The sequence below is a fragment of the Canis lupus genome, chromosome 37, assembly GCF_048164855.1.
Source record: "Canis lupus baileyi chromosome 37, mCanLup2.hap1, whole genome shotgun sequence".
Taxonomy (NCBI): Eukaryota; Metazoa; Chordata; class Mammalia; order Carnivora; family Canidae; genus Canis; species Canis lupus.
The window spans coordinates 669,777-690,502 of record NC_132874.1 but is presented as its reverse complement, the minus strand read 5'-3'; the positions used below and the strand labels follow the sequence as shown (position 1 = coordinate 690,502).

At 43.8% G+C, this 20,726-nt stretch overlaps 2 long non-coding RNA genes and 2 other non-coding genes across 5 annotated transcripts; 1 reads left to right on the top strand and 3 right to left on the bottom strand.

Moving 5' to 3' along the window:
• LOC140626497 (U6 spliceosomal RNA) lies at positions 1-102 on the bottom strand. The gene has a single exon (XR_012025670.1). It is a non-coding gene; the product is annotated as a U6 spliceosomal RNA (small nuclear RNA).
• A 598-nt stretch (positions 103-700) lies between these two features.
• Positions 701-9,143, bottom strand: LOC140626438 (uncharacterized). Its single transcript, XR_012025582.1, has 3 exons — positions 8,313-9,143; positions 3,946-4,090; positions 701-2,100 (listed from the first exon to the last, which is right to left on the bottom strand). It is a non-coding gene; the product is annotated as an uncharacterized lncRNA (long non-coding RNA).
• Positions 9,144-10,902: 1,759 nt separating this feature from the next.
• On the top strand, positions 10,903-19,610 carry LOC140626289 (uncharacterized). 2 transcript variants are annotated; one of them, XR_012025472.1, is made up of 3 exons: positions 10,903-14,974; positions 17,456-17,561; positions 18,063-19,610. It is a non-coding gene; the product is annotated as an uncharacterized lncRNA (long non-coding RNA). The 2 variants fall into 2 exon arrangements; XR_012025471.1 differs by having other exon boundaries at positions 10,903-17,561.
• Positions 13,691-13,794, bottom strand: TRNAL-CAA (transfer RNA leucine (anticodon CAA)). The gene is made up of 2 exons: positions 13,757-13,794; positions 13,691-13,736 (listed from the first exon to the last, which is right to left on the bottom strand). It is a non-coding gene; the product is annotated as a tRNA-Leu (tRNA).
• Positions 19,611-20,726: the final 1,116 nt, after the last annotated feature.

Here is a 20,726-nt window from a genome sequence, read left to right as displayed (position 1 = left end):
AAACATATGGAATGCTTCATGAATTTGCATGTCATTCTTGTGCAGGGCCCACGCTAATCTCTGTATCACTTTAAACTCTGGTATATGTACATTCAAGCAAGCATGCTATTCTGCATTATTTTGCTAAAGACAAAGAAGTCAGGTGCTGACTTTCTATTAACTTCGGAACACTTTTAGCTAGTACACAACCCTGTGGCCTTGCCTATGCCCATTGGATTCACTTACAAGCAAGTTGCTCTGTGTAAAGATCGAAGGAAAGATGGAAAACCGATCTGGAAACTGAATGCTAGGGACAGGGAGGTGATGACCCTCAGAGAGAACTACTACTATTTATTTCACAATCCATGGGTTGTCCTAAAGGGCTGTCTACCTAAATTCTTATTCTGCTAAGAGGTCTGTTCTTATAAAGGATGAAGAAGAGGGGCACCTGGCTGGTCAGTTGGAAGAGTATGTTACTTTTGATCTTGGGGCTGTGGGTTCAAACTCCATGTTGGGTATAGAAATTATTTTTAAAAAGAAAAAAAACTTAAATAAGAGGATGAGGAAGTGAGATGGAGAGAATATTGAAAGGCTCTGCCATCAGGGACCACTGATTCTCAACCACAAACACCAAAAACAGATGTGATAATGTCTTCACACAGCTGTAAGGAAAGGAGCAAAAGGTAGACCATGCAATGAGTTTCCACAAAATTACACTTACTTAGTTTAAGGATTTTTATTCTTTGAGCATGTGCTTTTCAGTGCTGATATTTAAAATGCTTTTCCTTTTGTTTTGACACTTTAGAAATTAATGATTAATAATAACAAAAGTGGTAGTTTCAGACCAATAGCTTTATATTTATCCAAAATTATCAAATCCTATTCAAAATAACTGGTCGCAAAATAGTCTCATATCAGATTACACAGAGCAAAAGGCATTCATAACAAAGGTCATTTGGAATAAAAAGTAAGGCCCCAGCTTTCTGCCTTTTTGGAGCTTCTCACCATGTAAGATGACTTCAAATACTGTCCAATATTTGGCTTTTCAATATCCACACACAGTATTTTATTATTTTATTTTTAAGATTGATTTATTTATTCATGAGAGACACAGAGAGAGAGAGGCAGAGACACAGGCAGAGGGAGAAGCAGGCCTGATGCAAGACTCAATCCCAGGATTCTGGGATCACAACCTGAGCCAAAGGCAGACACTCAACCACTGAGCAACCCAGGTGCCCCACACACAGTATTTTAAATAAAATATTATATGTAACTGCATTTCACTACTTACACAGCATTAGTCTGGAACTAGACTGAGCTTTCCTGTGGGCAGGTAAGTTTTATTTGTAGTAAGTTTGTACTCAATGAAATTGTAATTAAGCTGGGAAGGGCCGGATTTCAAATAAACATGTTAGAATAAGTTTCTAGTGATTTAGACTAAGTGTCCAAGAGGACAACATCCTCACAACGTGCTGGCTTTGTGCAGACAAGTAGAGAGCAACAAGGTACAGGAGCTGAGAAGGATCAAACTGAAAATCAGGGACACCTGGATGGCTCAACGGTTGGGCTGAGAGTCTGCTTTTGGCTCAGGTCGTGATCCCGGGGTCCTGGGATCTGGTCTCGCATTGGGCTCCACACAGGGAGCCTGCTTCTCCCTCTGCCTGTGTCTCTGCCTCTCTGTGTATCTCATGAGTAAATAAATAAAATCTTAAAAAAAAAAAAAAAAACAAACACTGAAAATCAGAGCTAAATAGAGCTGTTGTGAGTTCGTTGAAATCCAGAAAGCACCAAAAATGCAAGGGGTAGAGAAGGAGACAGACATAATAGTTCTACATTTCAGATGGATAAAACATGTAATATCCCATCATGCTGGATAAAAGATACATGAGGCATAGTAAACATTTTAAGAGTGTATTTGAGCAAAAAGTGATGAGAATCAGGCAGCACCAAACCTGAAGTGGTAGGAATGCTCTACCACCAGCTCAGGGAGAGACTTCTAAGAAAGTAGAAGCAGGGGTGCCTGGGGGGCTCAGCTGTTCCAGCATCAGACTCTTGTCTGGATCTCAGGGTCCTGGGTTTGACCCCACAATGGGCCAATGGGCTCCAGGCTGGGTGTGGAGCCTATGTAAAAAAGAAAAAAAAAAAAAAAAAAAAGAGCAGAAGGAAAATGTTGATTGCCTATAGCTTAAAAGCCTCCTTGGCTGCTTGGAATAATTGAACATGATTTCATAACCTTGAAGCATTGATAGGCTTAGGCTTTGGCCTATTTACGTAAGCCACCACAGCCTCAGACACCTCAGTGTGATGGTCTCCTTTCTTAATTCATTTATCACACTACATGGCATTAAGATAAAAGAAATGCATCAGTTTTTTCCTTTTTTTAATTTTTTTAAAATGCATCAGTTTTGATAAAGAAGTGAGCATAGGGATCCCTGGGTGGCGCAGCGGTTTGGCGCCTGCCTTTGGCCCAGGGCGCGATCCTGGAGACCGGGGCATCGAATCCCACGTCGGGCTCCTGGTGCATGGAGCCTGCTTCTCCCTCTGCCTGTGTCTCTGCCTCTCTCTCTCTCTGTGTGACTATCATAAATAAATAAAAATTAAAAAAAAAAAGAAGTGAGCATAGTTCAGTTCAGTCTTGCAACTTGAGCTTAATCTAATGAACAAATCTTTGTTGAACTCAATGGGTTGGAAATATTCCCTATTCTTTACTTCAGGGTTTTCCAAAAGGAGTATTACTAGCAGTTTGGATGGAAAAACTCTTTCTTTATACTCCACTGGAATATCCTCTCCTCTATACAATTATCTGTACAATATATGATAATATGTACTATGTAACATAATGTCTAGAATTTCTGGACTCTACCCACAACATATAAGTGGCATGCCCCAGTCATAGTGACAACCAAAAAATGTCCCCAAATATATTTTTAAATGTAGATCAGAAGGTAGCAATGCTCTGGCTTGGAAACTGCTGAATATTAGCGCACTCAGTTACTTTACTGCTAGAATAAACAAAGGATTTTGTTTCATATGATTTGCTCTATGGTTTCCTTTTAATTAGAAGTTGATTCCTTTTTAGAAGGGCATTCATGTTCCTTAGCTTCTTTTAAAAGAAAAAGCAGGGATCCCTGGGTGGCGCAGTGGTTTGGCGCCTGCCTTTGGCCCAGGGCACGATCCTGGAGACCTAGGATCGAATCCCATGTCGGGCTCCTGGTGCATGGAGCCTGCCCCTCTCTCTTTCTCTCTCTCTCTGTGACTATCATAAATAAATAAAAATTTAAAAAAAAAAAAAAGAAAAAAAGAAAAAGCATATATTAGTTTGTTTCCACAGTAGTGAGTGAAGAAAAGCCATTTCACAAGTAAGTTGAGAGTACATAAACTATATCTCCTGGAGAGATATAGTTGAAAAATGTAACACCATCATCGTTTTAGATAGAAGGGAATAACTAGTTACATTAACAAGTATATGGTACTTAATAAATCTATTACCTTTTTTTTTTCTTTTAAAGAGCATAACTTGGGTATCCCTGGGTGGCTCAGCAGTTGAGTGCCTGCCTTCGGCCTAGGGCGTGATCCTAGAGTCCCAGAATCGAGTCCCACGTCAGGCTCCCTGCATGGGGCCTGCTTCTCCCTTTGCCTGTGTCTCTCCCACCCCCTCCCCCACGACCTCTCATGAATAAATAAGTAAAATCTTTAAAAAAAAAAAAAAGAGCATAACTTAAATATAGTCCCACTTGGTCAAGGTGATGGTCCTCCCAGCCCATACTGCATGATCCTGAAATTGTGGAACACAATGATGCTCTTCTAGACTCAACTCATGAGTTACATATATACTCACACGAATACGATGTGGGGAAAGCTTTCCATATCAAGCAAGCCTTTCTAGACATTTAAGGACACAAATCAGAGAGAGAAAAAGATGTAGCTGTGATGAGTGTAGAACGTTACGATTCCCCTGTGACTGACCTTTAGAGGTACTGACGGGAAGTACCAGGAATGTAATTATGAAATATCAGGAATGTAATAATTTCCATAGCAGCTCCTTAACTTGATCCACTGGCTGCTTTTCTCAACACCTCCAAGCAGTTATCTGGATCCCGACGCTATCTGCCTGGTGATGTAAGCAAAATGTTAGAAATCATTAAGAACTGTTACTTGTTTCTAGAAACTCCCTTGGTTTTTAGGATGCCATGCTCATTAAATGATTTGTCACACACTGAATAGTAGCTTGGGTCAAGCTCTGTCTATAGTTCCTTGCCATTTACCTGGCATCTATCTACAGATGAGGAAGATGCTCCTTAGGGCACAACCTGGAGGTGAGACACACAGATAAGTGTACAGCTACAACACAGTGTGGCAAATGCTCCAACCAAAGGGAAGTGTCAGAGCTACTGGGGCATTGAACTCTGAAGACAGTCAAACACAGAGGACAGGCTGATGGGCCATCTTAAAACATGAGTACAGATGGTTAGACCAACTGTTAGACAAGGGAGGGAGGGAGACAAGAGGTTTTCAGCTGGAACGCACGAAGTTACAGAGGCATTCTTTAGATGGTACTGTTGGCCAATGGAAGCACAGATTGAGTAGGAAGGGGAAGGATGTGGGGCTGGAGAAGCAGGCTGGATATGAAGAGTCTTGTTGCCAGGCTCATGAGCTGGCCCATCACCAGGTCTACGCAGGCACATGAGAGTAGCTTTGGGCTTTATGGCAGTCACTGTGGTGATGGCATGGATGATAGACCCCACACCTGGAGGCAAGGAGACTGGTTTTGAGACCACACGAACAGTTGAGGAGAGCTCAAAGGAGGCAGGAGAACTTGCTGACCAAATGAAAAAAAGCAGCTCCCCTGAAGTGACTTTCATGCTTCTAACCAGAGGACTGCCTCCCCTTTCATCTCTTGTAAGTTGTCATCCCTTGACTTTTTCTGTGTTCTGACAGAGCTTACTCTGCCAACTACACTCTTCTTTCTGATAACTTGGCTGGCTCACAAATCTTACGGCTTCACCTGTCTTTGCTTATATATCCACAAATATACATCTCTAGTCACCATGCTATTAAGCTCAAGTTTTGTATTTTGGCAAGGAAGGTCTAAAGCCTAATTTCACTTGCATGTTCCATCTCCTTCACACTGTTCAAAATCCAATGATCGGGACACCTGGATGGCTCAGTGGTTGAACGTCTGCCTTTGGCTCAGGGCGTGATCCTGGGGTCCCAGGATCGAGTCCCACATCGGGCTCCCTGCATGAAGCCTGCTTCTCCCTCTGCCTGTGACTCTGCCCCTCTCCCTCTCTCTCTCTCTCTCTCTCCCTCTGTCTCTTATGAATAAATAAAATCTTTAAAAAAATGGATCACAGACTTAAATGTAAAACACAAAACTGTAAAACTTCTAGAAGATACCAGAGGGGACAATGTAAGTGAGCTCGGCTTTGGTTATAACTTTTTAGATACAACACCAAAAGGGACACCTGCGTGGCTCAGTGGTTGAGCATCTGCCTTTGGGTCAGGGTGTGATCCCGGAGTCCCAGGACCAAAGTCTCACATCGAGTTCCCCTTGGGGAGCCTGCTTCTTCCTCTGCCTATGTCTCTGACTCTCTCTGTGTGTCTCTCATGAATAAATAAATAAAATCTTTAAGAAAAAGATACAACTCCAAGAGCATAAAGAAATTGGTTAAGTTGGCTTCATTAAAATTAATAACTTTTGCTCTGCAGGAGCCACTACTAAGAGAATGAAAGGACAAACTGTAGCCTGGGTGAAAATCTTTTTACAAAAGAAGTATCTGATAAAGGATTTGTGTCTAAAATATACCACATTTCCTAGTAATGCTGATCGGGTATTTGGGACTTGCATTTCTGTATAACATCATGATCAATGCCAGAGTCAAAATTCACACAATCACTTAGTTTGCTGATAGTACTTAAAAATGTTAGAACATGTAATGGGAAAAGGATACTTTTTGTAACAGTAAAGTAGAAAAACAAAAACAAAAAATGTGGTGGGTCTCTATAGGGATTTTTAAAAAACTGCTGCCTTATAAAAAAAGACGAATTTAGTAAATAGAAATATATGCCTTGCTCTTAATCTAGGAATTTAACATAATTCAAATATAAACACAAAAAAATTAGTGGAAGGAGTGTAGGAGGAAGATAATATAATGATACTAATGTTCACCTGGAAAAATAAGCATATAATAATCAGAAAAGGACTGTTAGAGAGCAGTGATGAGGACTAGCTTTACTAGATATTAAAATATATATTTTATAAAATGAGATAAAAACAGATAAAATGAGATAAAAATGAGAGGGAGGCAAACTTTATGAGACTCTTCACGATGGAGAACTGGGGGTGGGGGATGGGCATCAAAGAAGCACCTGCTGTGATGCACTGGGTGTTACAGGTAAGTGATGAATCACTAAATTCTACTTCTGAAACCAATTCTACACTATAGGTTAAGTAACTTGAATTTAAACAAAAAAAATAAACATTCAAAGAATTTTTTAAGATGTATTTTAAAGCTACAATGATTGGGGCACCTGGGTGGCTCACTTGGTGAAGCATCAGCCTTTGCCTCAGGTCATGATCCCAGGGTCCTGGGATGGAGCTCTGTGTTGGACTCCTTGCTCAGGGATGGAGAACCATCTCCATCTCTCTCTACCCCTCCCCTGCTTGTTCTCTCTCTCTCAAATAAATATATAAAATATTTAAATAAAGCTACAATGATTAAAACACATTAGCACTGGAGAAGAAATGGACCAACAGCAGTGAGTGGTCCACCTGTGCCCTCTCCAGTATTCTTGCCCGCCGCTCCCAACCTAGTATCACCTGGAACTGTTACGTGACTGTGCTCTGCCATTCCACTTCATCCAGGGTCTATTTGCGATGGCTCCAGTTTGGTCTACCCTGACTTGTACCCCCGCCCCGCCTCCTGTGAGGGTCCTTGAGATCACTACCATCTCACGGATCTAACTCCTAACTCCATCAGTCCAGGACTGTACAGGTTCTCCTGTAATTAGGAAAGCATATGCTTCCTTGAAATATGTATTTACAAGTAAGATAAAATCATTCAGCCTGGCAGCCTGGGTGGCTCAGCGGTTTAGCACTGCCTTTGGCCCAGGGCGTGATCCTGGAGTCCTGGGATCGAGTCCCACGTCAGGCTCCCTGCATGGGGCCTGTGTCTCTGCCTCTCTCTGTGTTTCTCATGGATAAATAAATAAAATCTTAAAAAATTTGGAGATTTAATTGCTCCAAATCTGAGCGTCTGTCCCTATACACCTTCTAGGAGTTGCCGAGATCCAGAACACCCTATCAGAAGGTTGGCAATGAGCCTAGTGACAGGAAATGGCATGAGAGCAATGGAGAGGTTCATTGTATTCATTTTGGTGGCTAGGTATTTGCTCAAGCAATGTTCCCCTATCTGTCCCTCTTCTTGATGGCTTCAATTAGAGTGAAGAATCCCTGAAGTTCCCAATAGGATAAAAACAAAACCTGAAGCTCATAGCTCTGTGTTTATTTACAGAAAACAGAAACCTGCCCACTCTGCAAGTGCTGGGTAGATGCCTCCCCGTGGAGCAGAGATCTAAACCCTCTCCCCGAGGACAGCTCACATTCTCTCCCACCTGCTTTCTGGGCTCATCCAGCTCCCTCTCCAGGTCCTCCAGCACAGCCACCACCCCGTTCCTGCTCTCAGCATGCTGCTCCCGCATCCAAGCCTAAAGGTCCTTGGGCAGGAACTGCTCCTTGCTGGGGGTTTTGGGGTACAGCCAGTGTTGGCACAGCTCATGGATCCCGGTGCGACTTAGAGCCTCAAGGGATCCAGCTGTCTGGATAACAAAACTCTCTGAAATAGGCAAAAGATCTCCCTGGTACGCTGGATTCTGGTTTCCAAATATGTTCATTGTTCTCCACTATTAAGGAACAGAACCCCACAGACTCCTGTGGAGCTGGGAGGGTAAGAGCCTCAGCTTCCTGTGGCTTCACTGCTGGATTGAAACAACCCTAAAGGGTGTATTAAACTCTCTCCGTGGAGAGATCCCCCTTGAGGTTCTTTCCAGTGTGGCAAAGAAGTGGAAAACCTACAAACAGGACCATCTAGATGCCAGAGGCATTTTTGACTCAGGAAACAATAAGGAAATACCATTAGGAAAAACAAAAGCTAAAATCATTCCCATGCTTCCAAAAGACAATTTCGTCATCGTCCAGGAGCAAAGAAAACCTGTAAGAGACCAGAGATCACAAACTCCCAATTCCCAGAGAGTGAAAGATCCTTGCGTTTCCTGCTTTCCCGCGAATGAACTGCCCCTTCCCGCTCGGATTCCAGGAGCCTCCCCTTTGCTACCTGACAGGGATGCTGTTAGGGATAGTGTAGGGGTCCGTCTTCCCCGGATCGGGGCTCCTCTTCCACATATTCACACCAAACGCTTCCTGGGTTTCTCAAGTGCTTCTGGCCCCCAGCAGGCCCCGGCATCGCCTACAGCAGAAATCCACGAGGCCCGTAGAGGTTTCCTGGGGCTTCTGCTACAGCCCAGGGAGGGCAGCAGGAAGGACTGTGTGCTCAGGCTGGCTCCCCAGGTGTTCTCAGGAAACTCGGGTGGCAATGGGGTTGTAGTAACAAGCACCTCGGGTGGGGGATGCACGAGCACCTGCGCATTCATAGGTCCTGTTGCTCCCGCGTGGCCTGTCTCACGGAATGCGAATCATTCAAATCACCACCCCGGGTGTGACCTCTAGTGTCACAAGGAGGGAAAGTCCCGGAAAGTCCAGGACCCATCCCGGAGCAGACTGGGTTCAGCTTTTTCTCCTCTTTGTTTCTTTCCTTAAGGAGTCAGCCAAACAACGCTGGATTTGGGTCAGGCCCCAAACAGTGCAGGCCCCGCTCTACGCTCCACCAACGTCCCCCGAGGTCACCACCGAGTCAGGAGGACGACTAAGGACAACCTGTCATTCCAAGTAACCCCGTCTCCGATAAGGAAGAAACGGGAAGGTCTCCAGCTCACGCGTCTTCCCGGGATGCGTCTCCGCGTCCGCACAGCGCGCGGCCCCCCGGGGGGCTCGGCGGCCTGCCTGGAGGAGGTGGCGAGCGCGGGCCCGCTGGGGGAGCGGGGCGGGGGCTGGGGGGCGTCCGGAGCCGAAGGGCGCGCCCCAGGGACCGCAACCAAGCCCCCCACCCCCCTGAGCGGCTCCCCCCTCCCCCCTCCCGCCCCTCCCCCAGCGGAGGCTCTTCTACTCCCCGCCCCCCGCAGCCTCCCCCGCATCCCTGCCTCCCACGCAGGCCCAGACGGAAGCCGGAAGTAGGGATCGGCCGCTAAGGACCGTGAAGAGGCGGGTCCTAGAGCGGCCGGCGGGGGCCGGCCAAGGGCTCTCTGGAGCGCCTCTCTAGGATGCGGTGGGCCTCGCGCTCAGTGGTGTGCCGGCCCCCGTCTCTGCGTCCAGGCGCTTGCAGGCCGCGCAGCTCTGAACCCTGGGCTGTCGCTCCGGAGTCAGATTTGCTTCTCCCACCGACACTACCCCTGCCTGGCACCTGCAGACTCCTTTCTTTGTGCTGGGAAGATGTATGCACTTGGCACACATCATCTCATTTGCTCCTGGAAGAGGCACGAGGTTAAATGATCTGATAGTCAAAGAACTTCAAACTGGGAGCTATTTTAGACTTTTGCCACAAATCTTCAAAACTTCCCTTCATCTGCAGTGCTTTCCCCCCTACCCCTGTGATAGGAGAATTCTGCAGCTTGACACCTCTCTAGACTCATTTGGGCTCTGAAACCTGAACAAATAAACGTTCATTGCTTCCCCTAAGTAGATGAAGCAATGGATGAGACTCCCAGATGTGTTTGTAGAATTTTGAAGCTTGTAAGAGAGGAAAAAAGAATCTTCCCTCTACCCGTCTAAGTTCTTGGCTGGAGTCCTGGTAACGAAAGGCAGATTAACAAGAGGAAAACAAACACAAATTTATTAACGTGTGTATCATGGACACATGGGAGAGACCCAGGGAAGAATGAGTGACTCTCAGGTAGCTTGGGATTCAGGCTTGAATACCATCTTCAGCTAAAGACAAAGAGGGTGTAGGGGAGGTCAGTTACAGGAGCTGACTAGGAAAAGTATAAATAGGAGTAAGGTCTGTTAGTACCTTCTTGTTTCTTCTGATCCAGGGTCATCCTTCTCTTTCTCATACAGAGGGAGACACCCTTACAAAAGGGTAACTTGTACTCTGTTTTCAGAGATTCTCCTGTGTCTGCTATTTCTCAAAATAATCCTTATGCTAAAAAAACATATTTTGCTGCCCTTAAAACTCATGTCTTATTCTGATCCCTTTCCTTATTATAAGCTCTTGATTGGTGACCAGACTTTGAAAGGAAGGAATAACAAGCTTATATCCTTTCCCTTCAAAACATTTAAGGACATCTTCCAATATCCTTGAGTGGTCAGGTCAGACTCCCCTCTCCAACAGGTTTCTTCAGGTCAGGAGCTACATATTTACTTCTCATTTCACTCTGATTCTTTCAAACGATATAAGTTATAGACATGGATGACCTCACCCCGCCCCAGCATGGAGACCAAGCTCCTCAATATTACAAAGTCAAGATTACGAAATCAAGCCTCCTAGAGGCACCTAACGGGCTCAGTCAGTAGAGCATGGGACTCTTGATCTTGGGCTTGTCAGTTTGAGCCCCACGTTGGGTATAGAGATTACTTAAAAGTAAAATCTTCAAAAAAAAGAAAGGATATTGATTGGCTAGACATCATTGCAAATTGGAGGGTTCTTGCAATGTGGTGAGATAAAGGCTTATCTTCCACTTTTTAATGAATTCAACTCTAAAGCCCAATTCCATGTGAGTGTGCTAGTGAAATAAGAAAGGATGTTTCAGTTTTGAAGGTTGTGATCGCATCCATTTCCACTATGAGTTTTGTCAGGAAAAATTTTCAAATTTTCAAAAATTGTCAAGGTTTCCATGGTAGCTTGAGTAGGACAACCGTCTGAGTCATGGCTGCTGTAGCAGAATGCCACAAAATGTGTGGCTTAACTAACAGAAGTTTATATCTTAGAGTTCCAGAAGGCATAAAGTCCCAGATCAGGGACCACCGACCGGGTTGGGTTCTAATGAGGCCCTTTCCTGTGTTTGGAAGGCTGTCTTCTTGCTGTGTTCTCAAATGGCTGAAGAGCACAGTGAGGAAGCAGGCTCCCTCAGGATTCTTTACAATGACCCTAATCCCATTTAGGAGCATTCTACCCTCCTGACATATTAATCCTAATTACTTTCCACAGATCCCATCTCCTAATACCATGACATTGGGTTTCAACATGAATTTTGGAGGGACACATTCAGTCCATAACAGTGATTTTCATTGATTTTTTAGCTATCTCACAACTCTTTGAGTCGTAGGAAACTGGTAACAGTGAAAATGATTTTCACCACAGAAATGCAAATGAATTGTGTCCAGTGGAATGCAAATGATCATTGCCCTGGAAATGGACAGTTTTAAAAAATCAACTTGCAAAGTTACTTCAGCATTCCAGATTGTCTATAAATGGGTAGTACTTTGAATTTTCTTTTGAGCCAATTGTAACATCTTACTAGTTGTTACGTTATTCTCAACACATACTCATTTTCATTTGTATGAAAGTCATAAATTTACCTTTTTATTTTAACATGGTCTTTAACAATTTGGCAACAAGGAGTTTACACCAATGACAGAAGCAAAATACCAGCTTGTTGCTGGCAAACATAGACTGAAGAACATGGTTTGGATCTAAAACTAAAATGGGCTCTCTCTACTCCTTCCCATGTTTATACCTGGAACCCAGTAGACTCATTTGCCTAGCAGTTGTGTGAAGGCACAAGTACTCTGTAAAACCACCAATGCAAAGAGCTGAAGAGACCATAGAAGCACAGCTGAATATTAGTGCCACCCAAAATGTGGATCAGAGAAGGAAAAACTATTACTCTTAGATTTTTCTTCCTAAGGGGAGGACAAAGAAGAGAGTGAAGCAAGTTAAGTATCTTCCCAATAATTCTAAAAGGCATTTAATCGAAGTGAGTGAAACAGGAAGGGGAAAGTTCCACTTAAGTAGTTTTGTAAAAATTCTGTAATCATGTTTTTTGGTATTAATTTTAAAAGTAAAATTAGGGCAGCCCTGGTGGCTCAGCGGTTTAGTGCTGCTATCAGCCCAGGGCCTGATACTGGAGATTCAGGATCAAGTCCTGTGTCAGGCTCCCTGCATGGAGCCTCCTTCTGCTTCTGCCTCCCTCTCTCTGTGTGTCTCTTACTAATAAGTAAATAAATCTTTAAGTAAAATTAACCTTTTAAAATCCAATATGTCAGATATATGAAAAGTCATTTATGACAACAGCCTTATTTTTTCTTCTAGAATTTTCCAGGTGAACCAGCTACTCTTACCTCTCTCTTGTATTATCTTCCTGTCTTTTTCTAACTCACCCAGTTCTCCAAAAGAAGCTACACATTCTTCCAGTCTCCAGAAATCCTGTTTCTGCTCCTCTGAAAATGATCTTATGAGGGCAGTAGTTATACATACATAAGATGTATTATGTGCTATATATATGTATATTTAGTAACAGTAGTAGAAATCTTGCCAGAATGAGTTTCTTTTCCCCTCACCAAGTTTCTATATTTCATTTCGCATTTCACTTAACCACAGCTGATTTATGTGCTGCAGGGATTGAGTCTGTTTGGTGGTACATGAAAGCATCTGAATTCAGATGGGATGGTTGGGTCTTGTCCACGACGCATGTCTGCTGATACCTGCACAGCTTCTCACATGTTGAGATTGGTATAAATTAACGGTGAGATGAGCAGAGTCATGAGTGGCCATGATGACAGAAAAGCATACAGCCATTGGAACCGGAATCTCCTAGAGCCGGCATTAAACATTTAATCTCAAGATTCTTCTCCTGAGAAGTAAGGAAATGTTGGAATGTGTTCCTGCGGCAGAACCAAAGTTCACTGCATTGTAATATAAGCACAAGGGCAGAAACTTATTTTATTTTAAATTCACATTTTTATCCTATCCTATTTTATATTATTATCGCCGCCGCCCAGGGCTGCCTCCCCGGCAGGTGGAAAGCACTCAGGAAGCATGTGTTGGGCGAGCGGTGACTGCACCTTCAATACGTCGGGAAAGCGGGTGCATAGAGTGGGAGCCGTCGCCCTGCGGGAGGATTCGCGATTCCTCCAAGGAAGGTGTTCAGGGGGCGAGAACCCGAGTGAGACACGTCAAAGAACAGAGTGTCTCGAGAAAGCCGTGTCCAGGGCACACATGCAAACGCAGACACAGGGAAAGCACACGAACACCAGAGAACCGGAAGGAGGAAGGTGCACACTTCTGGCGCTACCCCAGAAAACGGACGACGCGACGCCCGGCGTGGGCCGAGAAGACAAAACCAAAGCGCCGGACGCGGACGCCGACGCGGACGCCGACGCCACGGAGAGCGCGTGCGGGACGGGCCGCAAACCTCGCGCGCTTCTCAGCTCTCTCGCGATATCGCCACGGATGCCCTCCTCTCGGGGCTTTCCCTGTGAAGTCTTGCACCAGAGATCTCGGCTTTCGAGACGTATCGCGATATTCTCGCTCTTCACATTTTCGGTGTTTTTAACAGTCCCTGTAAGAAATCTTTATGCTCGTTAATACTAGACGTTGGTCAGACTTCTCAGCAGGTTGATCTCCATGTGTAGGAAATTGGAGAAAAAAAAAAAAGCATGTGTCAGAAGTGGGATTCGAACCCACGCCTCCATTCGGAGACCAGAATCCCCAGCGGGGAAGCGGAGCTTGAGTCTGGCGCCTTAGACCACTCGGCCATCCTGACACCCTGCGGAAGAGCGGAGATTTTCTGCTAAAGTCGATGTGGCGCGGTGGCGCTCCTGTGACGTAAGCCGCTCGCGGGAGGCGGCGCTCGGGACCCGACCCGGCCGGCCGGGGGAGGAGGAGGGAGGTCGGCCTGCGCGCTGGGGGAGACCCGCCTCTCGGCCTCGCCTAGGTCCCGGCGCCGAGGGAAACGAGAACAAACGTAGCTCGGCCCCGGCCCCTTGGTGCGGCCGCGGCCTCCCGGGAGTGCGTCCGAGAGCGCCTGCGCCAGGTGCGCCTGTGCGGGGGCTGGGTCCGCAGCTGGGTCCGCAGCTGGGGTCGCGGCAGGTGCAGGCCCGGGGCAGAGGCTGCGGGAGGGTCCGGGTCCTCTCTCGGCCCCGAGTCCTGATCCCTGGAGGGCAGCTGGCCGGCCGGAGACGCAGGGACCGGGCGCCTCCCCTCCGGCCCAGGCTTCCCCCACTTCCTCGGCTCGCGGGGCGTCTGGGCCTGACAATAAATTCCCTCCCCGCTCAGGGTGGGGCCGAGCTCAGAGGGGACACGGATCTGATGAGGAAACCGAGGAAACTGGGTACGTTCCGTCCCGACGGGTTATTTTCTGCTTTCACACGAAAACGTTTTTCTCTCTGCAAGGCAGAGGTTAGGTCTGTCCTAAATGAAAAGAGAAGGAATTGGAGTTTGCTAGGCCCTGTCTTAGATGCCCAGACGCCCAGGTTCCAACACACCTACTTTTGATAATAGAAAATGGCTTTGAAAAAAAAAGAAAAAAAAGAAAAAAGCAAAAAAAAAAAAAAGGAAAATGGCTTTGACTGTGTGGTCTTCCACGAGCCTGCTGCGCAGGGGAGACGTTCACAGACAGAGACACCTGTGAAGCATCGACCTGCAGCTGCAACCTCTGGATTCTGTGTATCCCTCTCACGTTATATGGTGGTTACAATGTTTCTGCAGAAATTCAAGGATTGAAAGACGCACTTACGTGAAATACTTCATGCTTTTCAGCCTGCTTTATGGCTGACTTTGTTATTTGATGTGATAATTTGGGCAAATAACTTACATTTTAGCAATCTGTGTCCATAGCTAAAGGCCCAGTTAAGTATTTTATCATTTCAGGCTACTTACGGTCTGCTCGGGATGTTGTTTGAAAGAAAGAAAAATACACCTTCATCTTCTTAATAAACCTGCAGGTGATGTGATGAGGGGTGGGCACACCTAGGTCTTATACACTCACACCAAAGACACACTTGTGGCGAAAGTGAGTTGATGATGTGCAAAAGGTAGTTGTCACCACCTCATTTCTTTACGGTTAATAATGAAACAAATGTGTATACTTTGTGTAAATAGATGAGTTCAAAGGATGGCTGATAGTCTTGTAATCTTAATTTATTTATTTTTTTTTCTTAATTTATTTTAGATATTAATTTTTTCTCCTCTTAGGAAGTACATTTAGTATAGTGTAGAAAATAATGACATTTTCATATAAGGTTATATAACTTTTCATACATAAACATGAAATTTGTTGTAGAAAATTCTTTAAACCAAACATTTTAATCTAGGACTTCAACTTAATCTGTTCCTTGAACCTATTTTTATGTGGCCCTTAAAAACATACCCAAAAATCCTCATTGCTAATATAGCAATATAAATACTGTGGTCAGTGACAGTCTCTTTGGAGGTATACATAAAATTGCAAACTTGTATTCATATTCTTTTCTGCGATATGTTGTGCTAAAATCAAAATGCTTTTGCACCATTTTTTAAAACAATTTTTTTCTTTTGACATTCATACCAGATTTACTGTAAATACTGCTTTAGGGGCTAAACATTTTTTTAGTGATGATACAACCGAAACACTATGTGTTTCATAGTATTTCAACAATATGAAACATTTTATCCATAATTTCAACACTATGAAATTATGGATAAAAATTTCAAAATAGGTGGCATAGGTAAATATTTTTAGGCCTCATTCAAAATTCACTTAACAAACCATGCCATTTTTTTCTGGGAAGTAAAAAAATGGTGTTTCATTGTTAGGTTATATTTTTCTGTAAGAAAGTGGAAATTTTTTGATCTATGTTGTATTCCTCATTCATACTATAACTTTAAGGTTGTCTTATGTGTATTTTAGTAAATAGATGCTCCTAAAAGTTTGAGATTCGAGGCTCCTAAAAGTTTGATTTGCTCATTTTCCCCTAAAATATTTCCAAAAAAAAAAAAAAAGAAAAGAAAAGAAAAAGAAAGCCATAAAATAATGCCTTGCCACTTCTCACCCTAATTTTCCTCCTTCAAAGGTGTGAGATTTGCTGTACTTTCATAAGCTGTAGTTCTGTGGGAAGGAAGTTGTCCCAGAAATGATTCTAGATGTGGCAATTTCAAGTTCCTAAAAGTTTGTAATTATTACTGTTTTTCTGATTGCAAGTTACTGCAGACACCTCACATCAAACCGGTACTGTTGAACATTGGATTATTTCTAATTTCTTACTCTTGTCAGCAATGCTGTAAAGAACATTCTTCTGTAGATATTTTTTTTCTTTTTTTTTTAAGATTTTATTTATTTATTCATAGAGATGCAGAGAGAGAGAGAGGCGCAGAGACACAGGCAGAGGGAGAAGCAGGCCCCACGCAGAGAGCCAGACATGGGACTCGATCCAACGTCTCCAGGATCACGCCCCTGGCTACAGGCGGCTAAACCACTGCGCCACCAGGGCTGCCCTCTTCCTTAGATATTTTCAATATCCATAATTATTTCCTTACCTTTCTGGAAGTGGAATCCCTAGTTTTGGTACTGTGATTCAACAACAAAGCATTTTAATGGGTGAGAGGTGGCAAGGCATTATTTTATGGCTTTATTAATGAGTTTCAACATTGTGTTTGAAGGATTTTCATATTCTGTAAATTTGCAAATCGCCTACCAAATTTTTATTCATGTGTTCATCTTTCCTTATTGATTTGCAAAACTCATTATATGAAAGATAAACCCTTGTGATAGTTTCTATTTACCAAGAACCCAGGCAGAAATTCTTTTATTGTAATTTCTCTTTTAATCTCATTAAGCCCCTTAAAACTCAATTTTCATCTCATAGAAACTATGAGCTATAAAATTAACAAGGTTCCCTTATCAATCTTTAAAAACAAACATGTGGGTAGCATTTAGTATACTTTTGTCTCTTTCTTTTATGGCATATTGAACTCCTGCTACCTTGACTTTATGTTTTAAATGGCTTGAAGTCCTTTCTGGAATAAAGTGAGGTATAATTATATGAATATTTTTACTATTTACTAACATTTACTGTGCAATAGGACTCCCCCATCTTACATTTTTATGAAAACATCTTCCACAAGAGGGATTTTGAAAGACCTGAAAATATTAAAGGGTAGAGAGGACTCAAATGAAAACAAGCTGACAGGAGTGGTCCATACCAGTTTAAAAGAAAGAATTTAACTCCACTCCCAACCTTGAAATGAGTATTTTATACAAAGCTCATAAACACATCTGATTCTCTAATTATCATGTCCAGGATTTACTTTGGAGTAACAGCAATAGTGGAGATTCAGATGAGGCTATATTGGAAATGAAGTTGGCAATAAATTGATTGTTGAAGCCAGGAGATGCTATAGGGAGTTCACTCAATATTTCCCTCATTTTTTTGTGTGTGTACTTCAAGGTCTCCATTGTGAAGAATTCAATGCAGCTGGAAAAATCCTCCATAATCTCATCGAAATCATCTGTTAATTCTTTGGCATATTTCTTTCCAGTTTAAAAAAAAAAGTGTAAGTTGAGAAATGTGAAATCTCTACATACACTAAAATAAGTTATCACCTCTATTTCTATTCTATTCTTGTGTATCACAAACCCCAAACTGGACGTGGCAATTGTATGCAACACTATAATCCAGACAAATCTTCTGAATGAGGAATCAGGGGATAGAGAGGAATGTACCTCAAAGTTACCTTCAAATGCCCTGGTTACACTTCAAACTCCAAATGTAAAATTAAGCCCACAAATAAGCCACATCTGAGATATTTATGCTTTCTTTCCAGTTGGGACAAGGAAATGTAACTGAGTCACTGCGGTCATATCCAAGTACTGTCCAGAGTTTGAAATCCAGACCACTTTGCTAACACCCTAGCAAAACTAGTTCCCAAGTAATTACACTGGTTTGGCAGAGCTTTCCCATTCCTGAGACCTCAACGCAGGCGGAATTCCTGCATTCGAGGAGGTGCCCGGGTGTTGTGATTTAATTACACAATCAAGTAAAACTTTTCTTGCAGGCCTGAACCCATGAATGCTGGTGTGTCAGCCTAAGAAGTGATGCCCCAGGATCCAGCCTCCTCAGACCAAGGCTGTTCACAGGGAGGTCTGCAGCGCACATTTCCCTTGCCCACACATCAGCTTTGGTTGCTGTCTGCTCCTTTTTCATGTTATTTTTTCCTCTTAACTGACTTTACTAACTTTTCCAAGAACGGAAGCCATGCTCTCTTGTATCCTCCTGGGGAGTCAAGTTCAGCTGGGGGACCCAACACTGGGTAATTGTGTCATTTGAATCAAAGAATCATTGTCCTTCATTAGTGAAGAGGCAACATACCCACCATTAGTACACTAAGAATGAAACTTTTCAGTGCTGGGAAGAGATGCAATTCCTGTTCACAGTCTTTGGCTGGGATCGCAGATAACTAAGGGCATTGACAAGTGGCTTATTTCCTGTAATGACAGCGATTGGCTTTCAGTGTCATGGCACTTGTTACTTGTTAGTCACTTCTCCCAAGTATTTCTCATCTTCCCAATTGTGCACATCCTAGGAGCAGGGCCATGTTCAGTTTCCTTTTATTCTCTGTCTGGTTGGGGAAGATGCTCCTATCTTCCCGCCAGGCCACTATCAGCAGCTGAAAACACACAGTAATATCCTAGGGCAGTAAAGTCTGAAGAATGAGTTGTTGAAGTCTTAGTGTGTAATTAACAGCTTCAGATGTTCTGAGGAAAGAACCAGACAGGAGCCAGAAGGATGGTACCAGGCCCCATGTTTGCCTAAAGGGGCCCAAATCCTCATTCTATGAATTCAGATGTTGCTTATCTTTCTGCAGGAGTAAATTTAGAATCATTTACAACTTCATTTGGGATGAGGATCCCAAATGGTAGGGTTATATCTTTTAGTTAAAAATTTAAATAATTAGGGATCCCTGGGTGGCTCAGCGGTTTAGTGCCTGCCTTTGGCCCAGGGCGCGATCCTGGAGACCAGGGATCAAATCCCACGTCGGGCTCCCAGTGCATGGAGCCTGCTTCTCCCTCTGCCTGTATCTCTGCCTCTCTCTCTCTCTGTGTGACTATCATAAATGAATAAAAGTCAAAAAAAAATTAAAAAAATTTAAATAATTATAAAATACCTATGAACCCACAAGAACCAGAAGATAACCAATAACATGAACGCTTCCCTGCACCTCTTTGCCATCCTTCTACACACCCCACTGGTCATCACTGTCCTGTTGTTCAGGTTATAAAACAGGTATTGTAAGGTATGTGGTCTTCTGACACTCACCCCGCATGGTTAAGAATGCTTACTCTGGAAACACGTCCACATTTACAATGGAAGTAGTGTTGAGTCCAACAAACTTATCACAGCTCTAGCTGCTGCTAATAAAAATGCATCAAGAAGGGACACCTGGGTAGCTCAGCAGTAGAGCATCTGCCTTCAGCTCAGGGCGTGATGCAGGGTCTGGGATGGAGTCCTGTATCAGGCTTCCTGCGAGGAGCCTCCTTCTCCCTCTGCCTATGTCTGCCTCTCTCTCTCTCATGAATAAATAAAATATTTTTTTAAAAATGCATCAAGATGCTGCTCCTAGAGCACTGGGACTCCTGGGGATACAGCAGGCCCCTGGTGAGCCCCTCCAAGATAGCCTGGAGACAGCTCCAAACTGGCAGCAAAGGCTGGGAGGCCATGCCACGCCACGGGACACATGTTCTTGGACACCTCCAAGATGTCCTCTTTGTGGGCTCCTATTCCTCCCCCTCTGCCCCAGTGGACTGGAATAAGAGTTTTGAATGGGATTCTACAGCCAACTTTCCAGCTGCAGACCCTTACATCTCAAGTAGACACTTCCTGTTGAAAGCAGGTCAGTGGACTGGCACTTTGAGGCTTTCAGTCAATGCTCAGCCTTCTCATGCAGAAAAGCATAATAGATACTGAGGGGAAGGATAAGGTGTATGTGGTCAAGTGTTCCATCTTAGTTTGAATCCTGGTTCTGCTGCTCCCTAGCTGTGCACCTTGAATAAGCCACTTACCTCCTCTGTACCTCTGTTTCTGCAACTGTAAAATAGTGCAATAGTACCCACTTTGTAGGCTTGTGAACATTCACAAACTACTGTGTGCCTTGGTCCATGTCTATATATTTCACATACATACACTATATCCTCATGGAAGCCCCTCTTTATAGGTCCTTCTTACATGATTTCACTTTACATAATGAATGGAAGAATGAATTAGGACATGATCTCACCAATTCATGATTTTCAGCCATGGAACCTCCATGGTCTGTATAGGACAAACTATAGACCATAAAATCTTATCTTCTGAGGCCATGTCCAGAAGCAGGAAAGATCCAAATCCCTGGAACAAAGCTGTTCTCTCAGCCCAATCTTGCCTCCTCAGCACATGGTGACCCTTGTGTCCCCAGGGGCTTAGCTTGGTGGTTCTGGGCTAGAAGCCAGTTCTGGACCTTCTGACCTACACCCAGCATTGCTGCAACATCCCACTGCCAGTTATAAAAAGGACTTGAGAGAGCTCTTTCCTACTGAAATTACAAGATTAACCAACACAGAGCTATAGGCTGTGGATGGCCAAACTGCTTTCTTAGCACCATTAGGAAGTGGTAGATAGTACTGCAAAGTAGTATTTTCATCCAGTTTGAAGTCTAATGTTGGCCAAACAGGATTCTGGACCC